Below are 15609 nucleotides of genomic sequence, written 5' to 3'. Positions count from 1 at the left end.
ATGAGTACAATTGTTTGTATTCAATACCTCATTATTATTATAATTTTCTATTTTCCATAATTGCAATGTCTGTATTTTGGATTATTTTCATAGTCCACTTAGAATCCAATATGAAAATCTTTTTTTTTTTTTTTTTGGCATTGATTGTTTTGAAATTCAAATGGCACTTACATGCCTGTGTTTTTAATTCTATAATAAATAGGGTGTATATTTATATATATATATATATATATATATATATATATATATATATATATATATATATATATATATATATATATATATATATATATACTCACCGGCCACTTTATTAGGCACACCTGCCCAACTGCTCGTTAATGCAAATTTCTAATCAGCCACATGGCAACAATTCAGTGCATTTAGGCAAGTAGACATGATCAAGGCGATCTGCTGCAGTTCAAACTGAGCATCAGGATGGGTAAGAAAGGTGATTTAAGTTACATTGAACGTGGCATAGTTGTTGGTGCCAGACATGCTCATCTGAGTATTTCAGAAACTGCTGATCTACTAAGACAACCATTAATGCACAACCATCTCTAGGGTTTATAGAGAATGGTCCGAAAAAGAGAAAATAACCAGTGAGTGGCAGTTCTGGGGGCACAAATGCCTTGTTGATGCCAGAGGTCAAAGGGAAATGGCCAGATTGAGCTGATAGAAAGGCAACAGTAATTCAAATAACCACTCCTTACAACTGAGGTATGCAGAAGAGAATCTAAACCATGGGTGGGAAAACACGGTCCTGGAGGGCCGGTGTTCTGCACAGTTTATCTCCAACTCTAATCAAACACACCTGCTTATAGATTTCTAGTGTTCTTAAAAGACACTGATTAGTATGTTCAGGTGTTTTTGATTAGTGCTGCAGCTAAACTATGCAGGACACCGGCCCTCTAGGACTGAGTTTGCCCATCCCTGATCTAAACACACAAAACGTTGAATCTTGAGGTGGATGACCTACAGCAGCAGAAGACAACAGTGAGTACCACTCCTGTCAGATAAGAACAGGAAACTGAAGCTACAATTTACAGTTTCACAAAAATTGGATAATAGAAGAGTGGAAAAACATGGTCTGGTCTGATGTGACTTGGTTTCTGTTGTAACATTTTGATGGTAGGGTCAGAATTTGGCATCAACAGCATGAAAGCATGCATACATCCTGCCTCGTATCAATGGTTTAGACTGGTGGTAGTGGTTATACTGGTGTGGGGGATATTTTCTTGACACACTTTGGGCCCAATAGTACCAACTAAGCATTGTTTCAACACCACAGCCTACCAGAGTATTGTTGCTGACTAGGTTCATTCCTTTATGACCACAGAGTACCCATCTTCTGATGGCTACTTCCAGCAGGATAACACGCCATGTCATAAAGCACAAATCATCTCAGACTGGTATACTATGAATTATACCGAGCCATGAGTGTGAGCACAACTTCATTACCAGAGGCACAGTCTTCCAACGTGTTCCCTGGCACTTACTCTTTCCGGTGAGGAGTACTCAAATGAAAACAGATGGTTACCAGGGAGAGAAGACACAAGCCCGCCTAGGAGGGGGAACTACATTGTGGCTGACTGAACATATGGAATTGCCTGTGGCTAACGCACATAGCGGGCACCTATACCCAGAACACAGGCTGACCAGCATACATGCCAACAACATAACTGGCCAACACCTGAGTCCTCTGCTGAGTCAGAAGCTGGGGGCCTCGGAAGAATCTCTGCAGGGTTCATTAAGCGAGAAACTCAACTGACAAAGCGAGAAAGCAGACTTATCTCTGTGTTAGAGAGAAAGGCAAAGCAAGCGTTTTACAACACTTAACTGAATTTCCTTATTCACTGGGGTTTCGCAGCACATGTGAGGAAATCGGCTTCCCTCAAGATGAAAAAAATCACAATATATTAGGTGTCGCCCAGCTCACAGCTCTACAGTGTCTGATAGAAAGGCGCCTGGTGCTAATGCCCAAAAGGATGTGCGCTCTGAGTGGAGTGTGCTTTTCACTCCTGGGGGACACGTCTCGCCCTCGCTCAGTCAAGCAAAGGAGATGGCATCCACTGTTTAGTGGGTATGATCCAACCTCTGTTTGAATACGGCACTTCGCTTCTGCCGACCACCGTAACAGATAAAGAGCTGTAAGAGAATCTGAAAGCTGAGTACGATCCGTAAAATACGCAAATCGCGAACAGGACACAGCAATAAAGAGGCTGGGTCTTCCTCCTCCATGGGCAGCGCTTACAGGTTCACTACGTGGTCTAAAAAGAACGCTGTAGGATCCTAGGGCACCTGGGCTACAAATTGCTGGCACATTTCGCTGACCGAAAATGCCCCCAGATACCCACCCATTTGACCGATGCCAACGCGAACAGCAGAGCTGTCTACCTGGAAAGAAATCGTAAATATTGAGTTGAGTGATCGAGGTGACCTCTCCTAAGAGAGATCTCCAATGGGTATGAGGGGAACAGAATAGAATTAATATCCACGTCTAGCGCCTCTGGGAACTGGATGATGAGGCGATGCTTTCCTAGCATGCCGCCATCGCCGCGTCCTCAGAGCGGAGATGATCGTAACGCCAACCCCTCAGTGCAGAGGGCACAGCCTACTGAAGGAGGATAGCATCACACTGATCTGGTATGTTTGGGGTCCTTCTTGGGGAAAAATTAAATCTCCATGCTTCATCTATGGACCATACGTGAGGCATAGACCTAAGCACGGGTGCCAAATGGTGCCTGTCCTCTTCCTCCAGGGCATGTGCCAGAGAGGGGCCATCACATGGTTCTCCCTAACTTTACACAGTATTTGTGCCAGTAGGCTCATATCAGCTGCACTTGGTGGGCAAGAGTGGAATGCAGCAATTGCAGTGTGACAGTCACCCTGTGCGCTCTCAGGGGAGGCACATGGTCATGGTGATCGAGTCCAGCTACAACCCTAGAAAAGAGATGCTCTGCACGAGGGCAAGCTTGCTCTTTTCTCGGTTGAACTGATGCGCTTCTGTGTAAGCATTCTGAACAGCAGCTTGTGTAAGGATGGCTATATCGCTCCATAATATTAACCCTGATAACTGTTATGGAACTCCACACGAGACAAAACTACGAGAATGGTCAGGCGCTAAAACAATAAACTTTCTAATCTGAGAGGAAGAACAGGTAAAGTCGGATGGGGTGGAGTCGGTGTTTCAAGTTGAAGTGGCAAAGGGCCAGTCGTGCTGATTACTGGTTTGTGAAGCACTAACTTAACTAGACTCTCAATGGTAAATAAAGAAAAGAAGGTATCGGAGATGTGAATGTCTGAGCTGTGCGATTAACCCTTTCCGTCTGGGTCTCCGCCTGCTTTCTTGGAGTTTTCTCTTCTTAGGTTTCGTCCTTAGGGTTTCTCTTTTTGTCTTGCTTTGCTAGGCTTTCTTGACTTAAGTTGACTTGAAAACTTGAAGAGAGAGTAACTTTTTAGGAGAAGAGTAGAGGAGCGAGATGATTAGCTCTTTTTCCCTTTTAAGTAAACGCAGTCGGAGTGACGTCTTGAAAAAGATGCGGTGCATAACCATTTTTTGCTCTTTTAGGAAATTTGCAACAATACATACCGCTCTGGAGGAACGGACCCAAAGAACGCCAGGCAAGGGAGAAACCCTGCTCGACCATCTGTCGCCGCAAATCACACACCGGGAGTAGCAGCCCGCTTTCTCGTTCTCTCTCTGGCTGTCGTAACAGTCGGAGAAAAACCCTCATCTTCTTTCTCAGAAGCTTCGTGAAAGGATCTGTAGTTAAAAGGATGTTCAGCTTGGCACTCGCTGCGCTTTTATTACAAATTGATTGTAAGTGGCGACAGCCGATCATGCTGATGCTGCCAACTCATTGGCATTTCATTGGCCCATTTATATACTTATTTAGATGATTGGATTCCGACGAAATGCCCCCGTAGTGGAAGTTTCCACATAGCATTGAAGTTCCTCTCCTGAAGGGGAACTTTATTTATTTTTTAGGATCGGTAAAATATGGTGCCGGATCAGATTTTAGAGGTTTCGGATCTGGCTTGTTCCAGCACAAATTAAGCCATGGTTTTATGTTTGTATGTATGTATGTATGTATAAGAACCTATTGAGGCTTTTAAAAGGATGAAATTATATTTTGTTAATTTTAATAAAATGTATTTTTCAAATTCATATTTTCTTTTAAACTTTCTTTCTCATACATGCTGTAGGGATGGTTTACAGTTTTAACACAAAGAATGACCAGTCTGTCAGATGAAGAAGAGCCAGAGTCAGAGATTCAAATAAATAAATAAAGTTTACTGAAGATAGTTTGCAGCTTCATCAGCAGAAGCCAGCTTCAACACTTCAATGAGTTACAATCACAAATCACAATTAGACTCTCACATAACGTCATTAACTGTGTCACACATATAGGTGTTCTAACCCGATTGTTTAAAACACAGACTAGGATAATTTCCACGTGGGTGCGTGCGTACAATTCTAAACAATATCTTAAGCATAAATGTCAGACATCCACTAGGCTGTTTAGAGCTAACTGCAGATCTGTGAAGCGGATCCACGATCAAATAGAACACACACACTTAAAGTATAATCTGTTTCTTATCCAAGGCTGAGTGTACTCTCAGCCATCTTTATCAAAACTGGTTAAAAAAATCGGTATAATCTACATTCAGGCAGTTATAATATCCTTACTACACAAAGGCTATCTTGAATAAAAAGTAGAATCACTTTAAAATAATTAACCATAAAAATAGCAAAATCACATTTAAATAGTATTTACTCATAGAAATAACAATGAAAACAGTTGCTTCCAGTCCTCAGCCTTCAGTTCCACTCAAGGTCTCCATGACCTCTGAGCTAGTTTGGTGGTTCCAGAAAATAGTTATAAAGAGGCAGGCAAATGCACTGAACATTCTTATATTAAGCAATGTGTTAACTTTATTCATTAATAAATAATCATCTTTAAAAAACATAATGAGAAACATGACATGCGAAAAGAATAAACGTTGATCCATGATGAGATGGATTGGCAGTATATATAATAATCTTATAAATAGATTATTGTCCACCTTTTTCCACAAGTGTTACTTTTTCACTCATCATTTTTTTATATGAATATAGTTCAATTATAAGCTCAAATAGAAGAGGAGATCAGTTAATTGTAATTTTAGTTTTGCTACCATTAATGATAAAGTCAACCTATATTCATAACTACTTATTTTTTCAATCACCTACAAATTTCAGAACTCTGATGTCAATTTTCAAAACTCCAGACACAGAGCTCTAAACAGTCACTACTTTAACCAGTGTTGAGAGTAATGCGTTAAGATATTAAGAAATAAAAAATACTGTAGTTCTATTTCCTATTCGTGGTTAGTGAATATACCCATGTTGTCAATAATCTCCCTCTGGCTATTCTTGGAACTTTTTACTTTGATCGTGGAATGATTTCAGCCTCGAGGTCTGGGGCTATTGGCTCAGCCTGGTTCGCAGTAACGTTAAGCTCTAACGCACAGCAGAAAAGCAGCAACTAGATGAAAATGGCAGAAGACAGGACATTCACGAGATGGACGTCCGTGCATATGGCATTATTTAACTGACAAATGTTGTAAGAGAGTTTTACAATTCAAGAGTGCATTCATGTAATAAGAGCAAGCGAACGCGCCAATTTCCTCTATTCTGGACAAAACTCCTCGCGTGCACTCAAAACACTCCAAGTTAACACTGGCTGCTCACGTGCAAATGATCTCTCTCTCCATCAGATGATGCATAATCACAATATGTGTCTTGCGTTCCCTCTTTTCGTGTTTTTGCTCTCCAGAGATCATGTTAAATTGTTTTCCCAAGAATGTTGATATGGTTAATTTATTGTTCCCCTTCGGTTGGGGAACTTCAGTGCTATACAGTGGATTTAATCTTGGAAAATCCACGTATGGGAGGATTCGGTACAGAAGCCGCTTGTCTGAAAGAGTATTGAACGGGCCAAAAAATGCAAAGAATTGGCAGCGTAAGCTTGCGAGCAAACGCCATCCTTTTCGCTTCAGAGACTTTCTGATCGAGTCGATGAGGGTTCCTCTTGCTGATTCAGCGACTTAAGAGCGAACGAGTGTCTCCCGGTCCAGAGTGGGTTTTCGCAGCGGCAGACAGTCGAGCTGGGTTTCTCCCTTGCCTGCGGTTCTTTGGGTCCGGTCCTCCAGAGCGGTGCGTATTGTTGCAACTTTCCTAAAAGAGCAACACAGTCGTGCAGCACGTCCTTTTCAGGATGGCGCTCCGACTGTGCGTTTCTGGATGCGTGGGTTTCCTGGCTCCAGATGATGGACACGATCACTGCATTGCATGTTTGGGGGTCCAGCATGTTAATGTGGTGCTCGGGGGCGGTTCATGTCGTCACTGCGATGCCATGACTGTTGCAGAGCTAAGATTGCGGCTAACTTTCGTAAGAGAGCAAGCCACCTAAGTTGCCTCCTGCTCTGCAGCGGGTTCCAGCGGGAGATAATCCGCCGCCCAAGGGCCAATGACTGTAAAAAATATGGACGACGCGACAGCCCCTTTTCCCATTGAACGCCTTGAGGGCAAAACGCCTGCTTGATGGGCACAAACTGTCGCAAAAGACTGCTGAAATTGGAGCCTTGACATGCGCAGAAAGACTGTCTGATGGAGCCAGAGGAGGAGCCGCGAAAATGAGCGGAGTCGAGCTTCCAACCAAACGCTTTATGTAAAATCAGCCACGCCCCCCGAACTTCTCACTCGACTGCCGGTGTCTGCACTATAACAAACGCTCACTGATGTAAATAGAAGCACTTACATTTAAAAAACACAATAATATATGGTTTAAAAACGGTGTGATGTAAGCTGTTAAACTTTAATAAAAGCAATACATGGTGGACTGCAGAAATAAACTATCTTTTATACACTCTAGCCTGAATATGAGCACAAATAATATATTCTCTTATTGTTATATTTGTTGTTGGTATTTGTTATCTTCATAGGGGTAGAAATAACACTTGTAAAATATGAACAATAACATATAAACAACACATACATTTTTAGAAAGGTTTTTATTTTTAATTAGCCATCAACAGAACCCAAAATATAGCCTACACACCATAACGATTTACCATGCGGGAACAATCGTGTGTTTAGAAGATAAATACAGCAAGATTACTAAATATCAACAGGATATTTACACATCCTAACCCTGCAATTTGTCCATTTGTGCAAAAAAACTTTGCACTATTAATACAACGTCTATCTGCTGCAACATCACTAGTATATTGTTTATTCATTTTCGCTTGAATTGTTTATTTATTTATTTAATTTTATTGCCTCCTTTTCATTTGGTTTATTCGATGCCTTCATTATATCTGGCAACGAGGAATTTACAATTGATTTTAATGTTAGCTGGAGTGTTCAAATAAAACGCCAACAGTAAATGATGTAAATAAATAATATCTAACATTTACAGCTCTATTAGGTTATATAAGATTCGATTTCAAGAACCTTATAATGATTTATAACAGCAAATTCAGTAGATTACTTAATAACATGCCAAAACTTAAAATGCAGAGACGTCCTGTAAAGCAAGTTCAAATAACCATACAGGAGATCAACGTGGAGATTATTATTTAGACACAAAGAGAATTACTACTAACGATCTCCTGTATTTTCCCCGTACTTAAATGGTTTTATTTTATTGTGCAGTTTTATTGTCATTTTCGTATTTCTTAATTCTTGTGCACTACAAAATGTATTCAATTGTATTATTATTTAATACTTGTGCAATCGATACAGGTTTATTGTTATTTATTTTGTCCTTTATTTAAATAATTGCTATGTATGCTGTTTGCATCTTTATTCAAAGGTTAAACTCAGTGATACACTTTGCGTTCACATAGTAGCATGCGTTTGTTGTCATATCAACAAAAATGGTTGTAATAACGTTAACAAATGTGAGGGTTTTATATAATGAAGATTCAATCGGACCAGCTCCGGGCAGCAGCGCACATAACCTACTCGCGGCGTCGCGGGCTGATTCCGGCTCGTATGCGGCAGCGCCTGCTCGCTCGGCCGCCGCATCTGGCTTAATTGACTCGGGCTGGAATCGGGCAGTGAGTCCAGGCATCCGGAGTAGGTCCAGCAGAGGTAGTCAGTCTGAGGGGTAAGTCTACGGCAGGCAAGAACTGGCCCCAGTGTATTTTGCTATCTGGGTGACTAGGCGTGTATTAGCAAACTAATAAATCCCGAAAAAAGCTCTGACCTTAGCGAATAAACAGTGTTCCACCAGATCATGTATGTCAGAAACTGTAGTTTACTGCTGAACTCATTTTGTCATAGTAAAATATCACAGAAATCGAGTAATAACACTTCAGTCTTCTGCCGAAGCTCAGACACGCTGCTTTGAGAAACTGTCAATCACAGCTGTCAATCACGATGACACACCCAGCATTAAATCACTGCTAAAAACAAACTGTTTACAAAAATGAGGATCTGCTCCTATTTCAGCACAATAATCAGTGCCTTAATCGACCAGAACCGTCTTTCGGGACATTTTATTGCAAGTGTAATTAATTTTTTTATTTGGGCTCAAGTCTCCTTCATTAACACGGAGGAGGCGGGCTTTATGACTTGTACTGCAACCAGCCCCCAGGAGGCGATCTAACGGCCGAGACCTTCACTCAAACGCAGGCTTGCGGCACACTTGCCAAGGGCTCGTGAAACTCTCACTCCTCACGGCGCTCCATCCAAGCTTCGGGCAGTGGGAGTGATCCATCTAACCAGATGGTAGCTCTCACGCTGGCTGACACCGGAGATCAGATGTCCTCCGCGGCATCGGAGGGTGGCCTTTCATTGTCAGACGAAGATCCTGACCCGCTCGCCCCCTCCAGGCAGGTGAGTGCCATCAAAATGGATCCTGAAACGGACATGTTAGCCGTGCTTTCCCGGGCTGCTTCGGTCTTGGGGTTGGAGCTGGTTCAGCCCCCAGCTCCGCGGCCGGACCGACTAGATGGGTGCTATGTGGAGGACCAGAAGGCAAAGCCTTTGAAGCCTCTCGTCCCCTTCTTCCCAGGAAGTGCACAGTAGGCTCACACAGTCTTGGAGGGCACCTTTCTCTGCTCGTTCTGCGTGCCCCTCCGCCCTCACCGCCCTTTCACGATGGAGCTGCCAGGGGGTATGAGGCAATCCCATCAGTGGAGCGCACTATCGCGGTCAATCTTTGTCAGCGTGGCGCCCCTACGTGGCGGGGTCCGCCCCGTCTCCCGTCCAAAGCCAGAGCTTATAAGGCTGTGGACCAGGCTGCTTCTGCTTTGCACGTGATGGCCACCTACCAGCGCTACCAAGCGCAGGCGCTGGCCGAGCTGCACGAGGGCGGGTCTAACTCAGGCTTACTACAGGAGCTGCGCACCTTGACCGACTATGCTCTTCGGACTACTAAGTCCGCCGCGTGTGCGCTGGGGAGGACGATGTCCACACTTGTGGTTCAGGAACGTCACCTCTGGCTAAACCTGGCCGATATGCGCAATGTTGACAAAGTTAGCTTTCTTGACTCGCCCATATCCCAGGCTGGCCTGTTCGACGACACCGTCAGTGAATTCACCCAGGAATTCAAGGCGGTGAAAGAGCAGTCCGATGCGATGGGCAATGTCATCTATCGGCGGTGCTGCCCTGCCGCCGCCTCCGGCCAAGCAGGCGCGGCGTACACCTCGAAAGCAGGCAGCCCCCCCTGCCCAGGGCGCCGTTAAGTCAAGGTAAGTAAGGTAGCGCGAAGCGTCCCTGAGACAGGCCATCTTGAAAAGAGGAAACTTGCTCTTTCCCCACTGGAGGGCGGGGCCCCGATTCCAACGGTACATTTCAGTGCCACCAAAACATCAATGAAAGAGCACTTTTCCCCTTCCCCGGATGTGACAGCACGAACTCTGCCAGTCCGGGACCCCCTCTTCCTAAAAGTCAGGGTGCGGAGCCAGAGCGAATCGCTCTCCTCCAGCTCTTCCGCGGGACCCTTGTGTTTCCCGGATCAGCACACCCACTCCGCGCTGCCCCACTGCTGGTACGTCAGCGATTGTAGCGATGACTCCATTAGCGAGGGCTCTGCCTCCCTGGTTAGCGCTGGCCAGCCCCTAGCGGTGGCTCATATGCACAATCAGACTCGGTTACGCGATTCAGTTCGCAAAGCGGCCCCCCAAGTTTACAGGCGTGTATTTCACCAAGGTCAACCCCCTGTCTGCCCCTGTCTTGCAAGAGGAAATTGCTGCCCTCCTGGTGAAGGGTGCAATCGAGCCGGTTCCTCCAGGCGAGATGGAGAGTGGGTTTTACAGCCCATACTTCATCGTACCCAAAAAGAGCGGTGGGTCACGACCAATCCTAGATCTGCGTGTTTTGAACCGCTGTTCACAAGCTGCCGTTCAGAATGCTCACGCAGAGGCGCATTCTCCAATGTGTTCGTCCTCGGGATTGGTTTGCAGCCATAGACCTGAAGGACGCATATTTCCATGTCTCCATTCTTCCACGCCACCGCTAGTTTCTGTGGTTTACGTTCGAAGGTCGAGCGTGGCAATACAAGGTCCTCGCCTTCGGGCGCCTTAGTGACCCTTCGGCTCGCGGGCATCCGCATACTCAATAATCTCGACGACCGGCTGATTTTAGCCCACTCGCGGGAGCAATTGATTATGCACAGAGACAAGGTGCTTCGGCATCTCCGCCTATTGGGGCTTCAGGTCAACTGAGAAAAGAGCAAACTCGCCCCGTGCCGAGGATCTCTTTTCTCGGGATGGAGCTGGACTCGGTCACCATGGTAGCGCACCTCTCCATGGAACGTGCTGGCCTGTTGCTGGGCTGTCTGAGAGAGCTCGACAGCAAACTAGTGGTCCCACTGAAGTTCTTTCAGAGGCTCCTGGGGCATACGGCATCCGCAGCCGCCGTCACGCCGCTCGGATTACTCCATATGAGACCACTCCAGCACTGGCTTCACGATCGAGTCCCAAGACGCGCATGGCACTTGGGCACACACCGAGTCTGTTACTGCGTTGTGTCGCCCGCGCCCTCAGCCCTTGGAACGACCCCTCGTTCCTACAGGCCGGTGTGCCTCTAGGACAGGCGTCCAGCCATGTTGTTGTTTCAACAGATGCTTCCAACACGGGTTGGGGGGCTGTGTGTCGTGGGCATGCAGCTGCGGGCCTGTGGAAGGGTGCCCAGTTGCATTGGCATATCAATCGCCTAGAGCTGTTGGGAGTGTTCCTCACTCTCCACCTCTTTTTACTGGTGCTGGAGCGGCAACACGTGCTGGTCAGGCTACCAGTATGGCGGTGGCGGCGTATATCAACTGCATGGGGGGTATGCGCTCTCGCCGCATGTCTCAGCTCGCCCGCCGTCTGCTCCTCTGGAGTCACCCGTGGCTGAAATCGCTGCGCGCCATTCATGTTCCAGGCACACTCAACCGTGCAGCCGATGTGCTCTCACGGCAGCTGATACGCCCTGGAGAATGGAGACTCCACCCCGAGTCTGTCCAGCTGACACGGGCGCGATTCGGGGAGGCCCAGATCGATCTGTTTGCTTCCCACGAGAACGCTCATTGCCAGTTGTTTTTTTCTGTAACCGAGGGCTCTCTCGGCACGGATGCACTGGCCCACAGCTGGCCTCGGGGCATGCGCAAGTATGCGTTTCCCCCAGTGAGCCTGTTCGCGCAGTTTCTGTGCAAGGTCAGGGAGGACGAGGAACAGGTACTGCTAGTTGCGCCCCTTTGGCCCAAACGGACATGGATATCAGAGCTCTCCCTCCTTGCGACAGCCCTCCCCTGGCAGATCCCTTTGAGAGAGGACCTACTCTCTCAGGGACAGGGCACCATCTGGCACCCTCGCCCCGATCTTTGGAACCTTAAGACTTAGGTAACCTACCGAGTGCGGTGGTTAATACCATCACTCAGGCTAGAGCCCCCTCCACGAGGCGCGCCTACGCCCTGAAATGGAGTCTATTCACTGAAAGGTGCGTCTCTCGCAGAGAAGACCCCCGAAATTGCCAGATCAGTATTGTGCTCTCTTTCCTCCAAGAGAAGCTGGACAGCAGGCTGTCGCCCTCCACTATCAAGGTTTACGTGGCCGGCACCGTGGGAAAGCACAACCTCATCATTTGGTTCCTCAAAGGTGCTAGGCGAATTAATCCATTTAAGGGTGCCCCCTTCTCATGCCTCGTTCCCATGAGTTTACGCGCAGATCCCTTTGAGCCACTCGATTCAGTATCTCTAAGATTTCTGTCCCTGAAGACAGCTCTGCTGGTCGCGTTGGCCTCCATCAAGAGGGTCGGGGACCTGGAGGCATTTTCGGTCAGTGACTCGTGCCTGGAATTCGGGCCGGACTACTCTCATGTTATCCTGAGACCCCGCCCGGGTTATGTGCCCAAGGTTCCTATCACCCCCTTAAGAGATCAGGTAGTGAACCTGCAAGCGCTGCCCCGGAGGAGGCAGACCCAGCCCTTTCCTTACTTTGTCCAGTTCACGCCCTGCGCATTTATGTGGACCGTACTCAGCACTTTAGATCATCTCAGCAGCTCTTTGTCTGTTATGGCGGTCGGCAGCAGGGAAGTGCCGTATCGAAACAAAGATTATCCCACTGGATTGTGGATGCCATTTCACTCGCTTATTCGAGCAGAGGTGAGCCGTGTCCCCTGGGAGTGCGTGCACACTCCACTCGGAGCGTTGCATCCTCTTGGGCGCGTGCACGCGGCGCCTCTCTAACAGACATTCGTAGAGCTGCGGGCTGGGTGACACCCAACACATTTGCAAGGTTTTACAATCTGCGAGTGGAGCCGGTTTCCTCAAGGGTATTAGGTAACCCTTTGGTGATTGAGGAAACAACTCGGTAGGGTGTTGAAACACGCTTGCTGCGCCATTCTTTCTAACACAGAGATATGTGCGGCCTTTTATCTGTCAGTAAAGTTCCCCACCAGGTGACCCTGCAGATTCCTCCGTGGCCCCCAGCACTTGCTGGCCCACTACGTTGTAGGTCTGCCCGCTGGTCAGCCCGCGTTTTGGGTATAGGTGCCTGCTATGCGTGATCCCCACTAGGCGATCCCATATGCTTATTCCGCCACGGTTAGGTCCCCCCCCCTGGGTGGACCCGTGCCTTCCCTCTCCGCTAACTATTTTTTTCTATGCGTACTCCCCCTTTTAGGGCTAGTCCATATGTACAATTCTGCCATCTATCCCCCCCTTGGGTAGCGGATGGCCTCCGCAGCGTCCTCCCTATCGAGATTGCACGCTTCCCAATGTACTGTTGTATTTTCCTAGAATTATCTAGACGCTCACGACTCCCAAATATATATATCTAAATCCGTAAAACTTCTGTTGAAGTAGGATAAATTACGGCCAGGGAAACGTTGGAGGGCCGCGCCTCCCATGATGTGGGTGCGTCACGCTTGCTTGACTATCCCCACATCGGGGGCGTTGGTAAGGTGCAGTCATTATGGCATTTTCCATAGTTCTCCCATACGTGGATTTTCCAAGATGAAATCCACTGTATAGCTCTGAAGTTCCCCAACCGAAGGGGAACGTTCAAGATTACAGAAGTAGCCCTTCGTTCCCCGAGGAGGGGAACGGAAGTGCTATACTCCGTCGCCATAATGACTGTCCCTTAGCTGTTTGAAAGTCTCTTCAGCTTAAAGGATGGCGTTTGCTCGCTCCAGGTGTGCTTATATGCTGGGATAATTGGCAATGAAGCACACCTGCGCAAGCTTACGCTGCCAATTCTTTGCATTCATTGGCCCGTTCAATACTCTTTCAGACAAGCGGCTTCTGAACCGAATCCTCCCATACGTGGATTTTCCAAGATCAAATCCACTGTATAGCACTTTCGTTCCCCTCCTCGGGGAACGAAGGGTTACTTCAGTAACCTCGAACGTTATACTGTTTACCTATAGGTTAAGGAAAATTCTATCATTTTTAATTGTTAGGTATACTGCCTATGTTTTAGGCTAGTGTTATTTACAACTTGATAATGAATGCTTCAGCATACTGTAGTATTAGGAACAATGAACTGATAAAAATAAATACAAAGTGTAGTTTTACCACAGTAATATGTGGTGAATTGTATAATATACCCTATATTGTAAATAAAAAACAGCACTGGGTAGTTTTGTTTATATTACACTTGTTGTGTTACCATAGCAACTATATTATTACCACAACAGATTAATTGAAGTATTTTACTATAGTACTGTTCAAATCACTGTACATGCCAATATATGTGTTCAGGGGTCCATTGGAATACCTTTTCCTCAAAATAAAGAGAATGACTGGGAAAATGTTCCCCAAAATCTCATCAACAATGTGGAAGACAGCAGAGACTAATTCACTTTATTTTAGTTGCCATGATAAAATGTTTGTTATATTTTTGTTAACATGTTTTTTTTTTTTTTAGTGTAGAGTAGCTTTTGGATGTTTAATAAATGTGTTTAAAATATAATGTATTCTTTACATCCAATGTCTATTCTCTGTTTCTTTAAGTGTTTAAAACTGGAAATATCTCATCATATAACACACAGCCAAAAAGGTTATTATTTATTAGATAAAACATTTCACATGTAAGTCTATTTTAGTATATTGGTTATTGTTAATAAATAGTTCACCAATATAAATCATATCAAAAAGCACGAATGGAAGAGGAAACACAAGACACGAATTGTTTGTCTGCATATAGTCTCAGTAGTGTAGTAAAAGTCAAGCAGTGTACTAAAAGCACGCAAGAGCAGTTTTGTTCATAAACAGGAAATCGGTGCACAAGCATTATACTGATATGTTCATCATGCTCACTTTGTGCATTTTGTGTTGTGAGCCACTTGAATTTAAAATGAATAAAACAATGGCAACAATAAAAAAAGGGGAAAAAAATCTGCATCATGTCAAGCTATTCAGAGACATTGCCAGATAATCACTTTACCTCTACCATACTTTTAACAGACTTGGATCATTTGTGATTCTGACTGTTATCTTTTCATGCATTGTGTTGAGCCTTCAAATTGCCAATTATATACTATATTATTAGTAGCCTTGACAGGTCACAGTCATTCTGCTACATCATATCACTTTCTAATGGATGTAAAATGTTCTGCTGAACGTTTAGTCATTGTAGAATGTTGAGTTTTAATTATGTAGTTATTTTGGTGAGTAATTAAAAGTAATATAAGAGTAATATAACATATTACAATTCTGAGATAGTAATATTGTAAGGTAAGGGAATACTTTTAAATAACAGTAACAAGTAATCTGTAATGTATTACAGTTTGGAAGTAACTTGCACTGCTTATAACACAGATTTTCCAGTGTTCAAAACTCTGCAAGTTGTGTTCATTTCTTTAGGGAAGCCTTGCATTAGCATGATCATTGGTTCACATCATCCTTTTATCATACAAGTACCACAGAAACATTACTTTAGATCACTAGGACACAAGATACATATCATTTCAATAAAAAAATACTTTAACAATCATTAAATATTGTTGTTTAAAAAAACATGATATAGTTTTCATTATGATTTATACATAAGTGTAGAGGAAATAGCACAGAGAGTGGAATCACTGAACTAAGGTTTTATTCATTCATTCATAATCTAAGTTTACTGCAATAT

This window comes from Danio rerio, chromosome 18 (assembly GCF_052040795.2).
Source record: "Danio rerio strain M-AB ecotype USA chromosome 18, GRCz13ab, whole genome shotgun sequence".
Taxonomy (NCBI): Eukaryota; Metazoa; Chordata; class Actinopteri; order Cypriniformes; family Danionidae; genus Danio; species Danio rerio.
Note: the sequence above shows the minus strand (reverse complement) of the source record.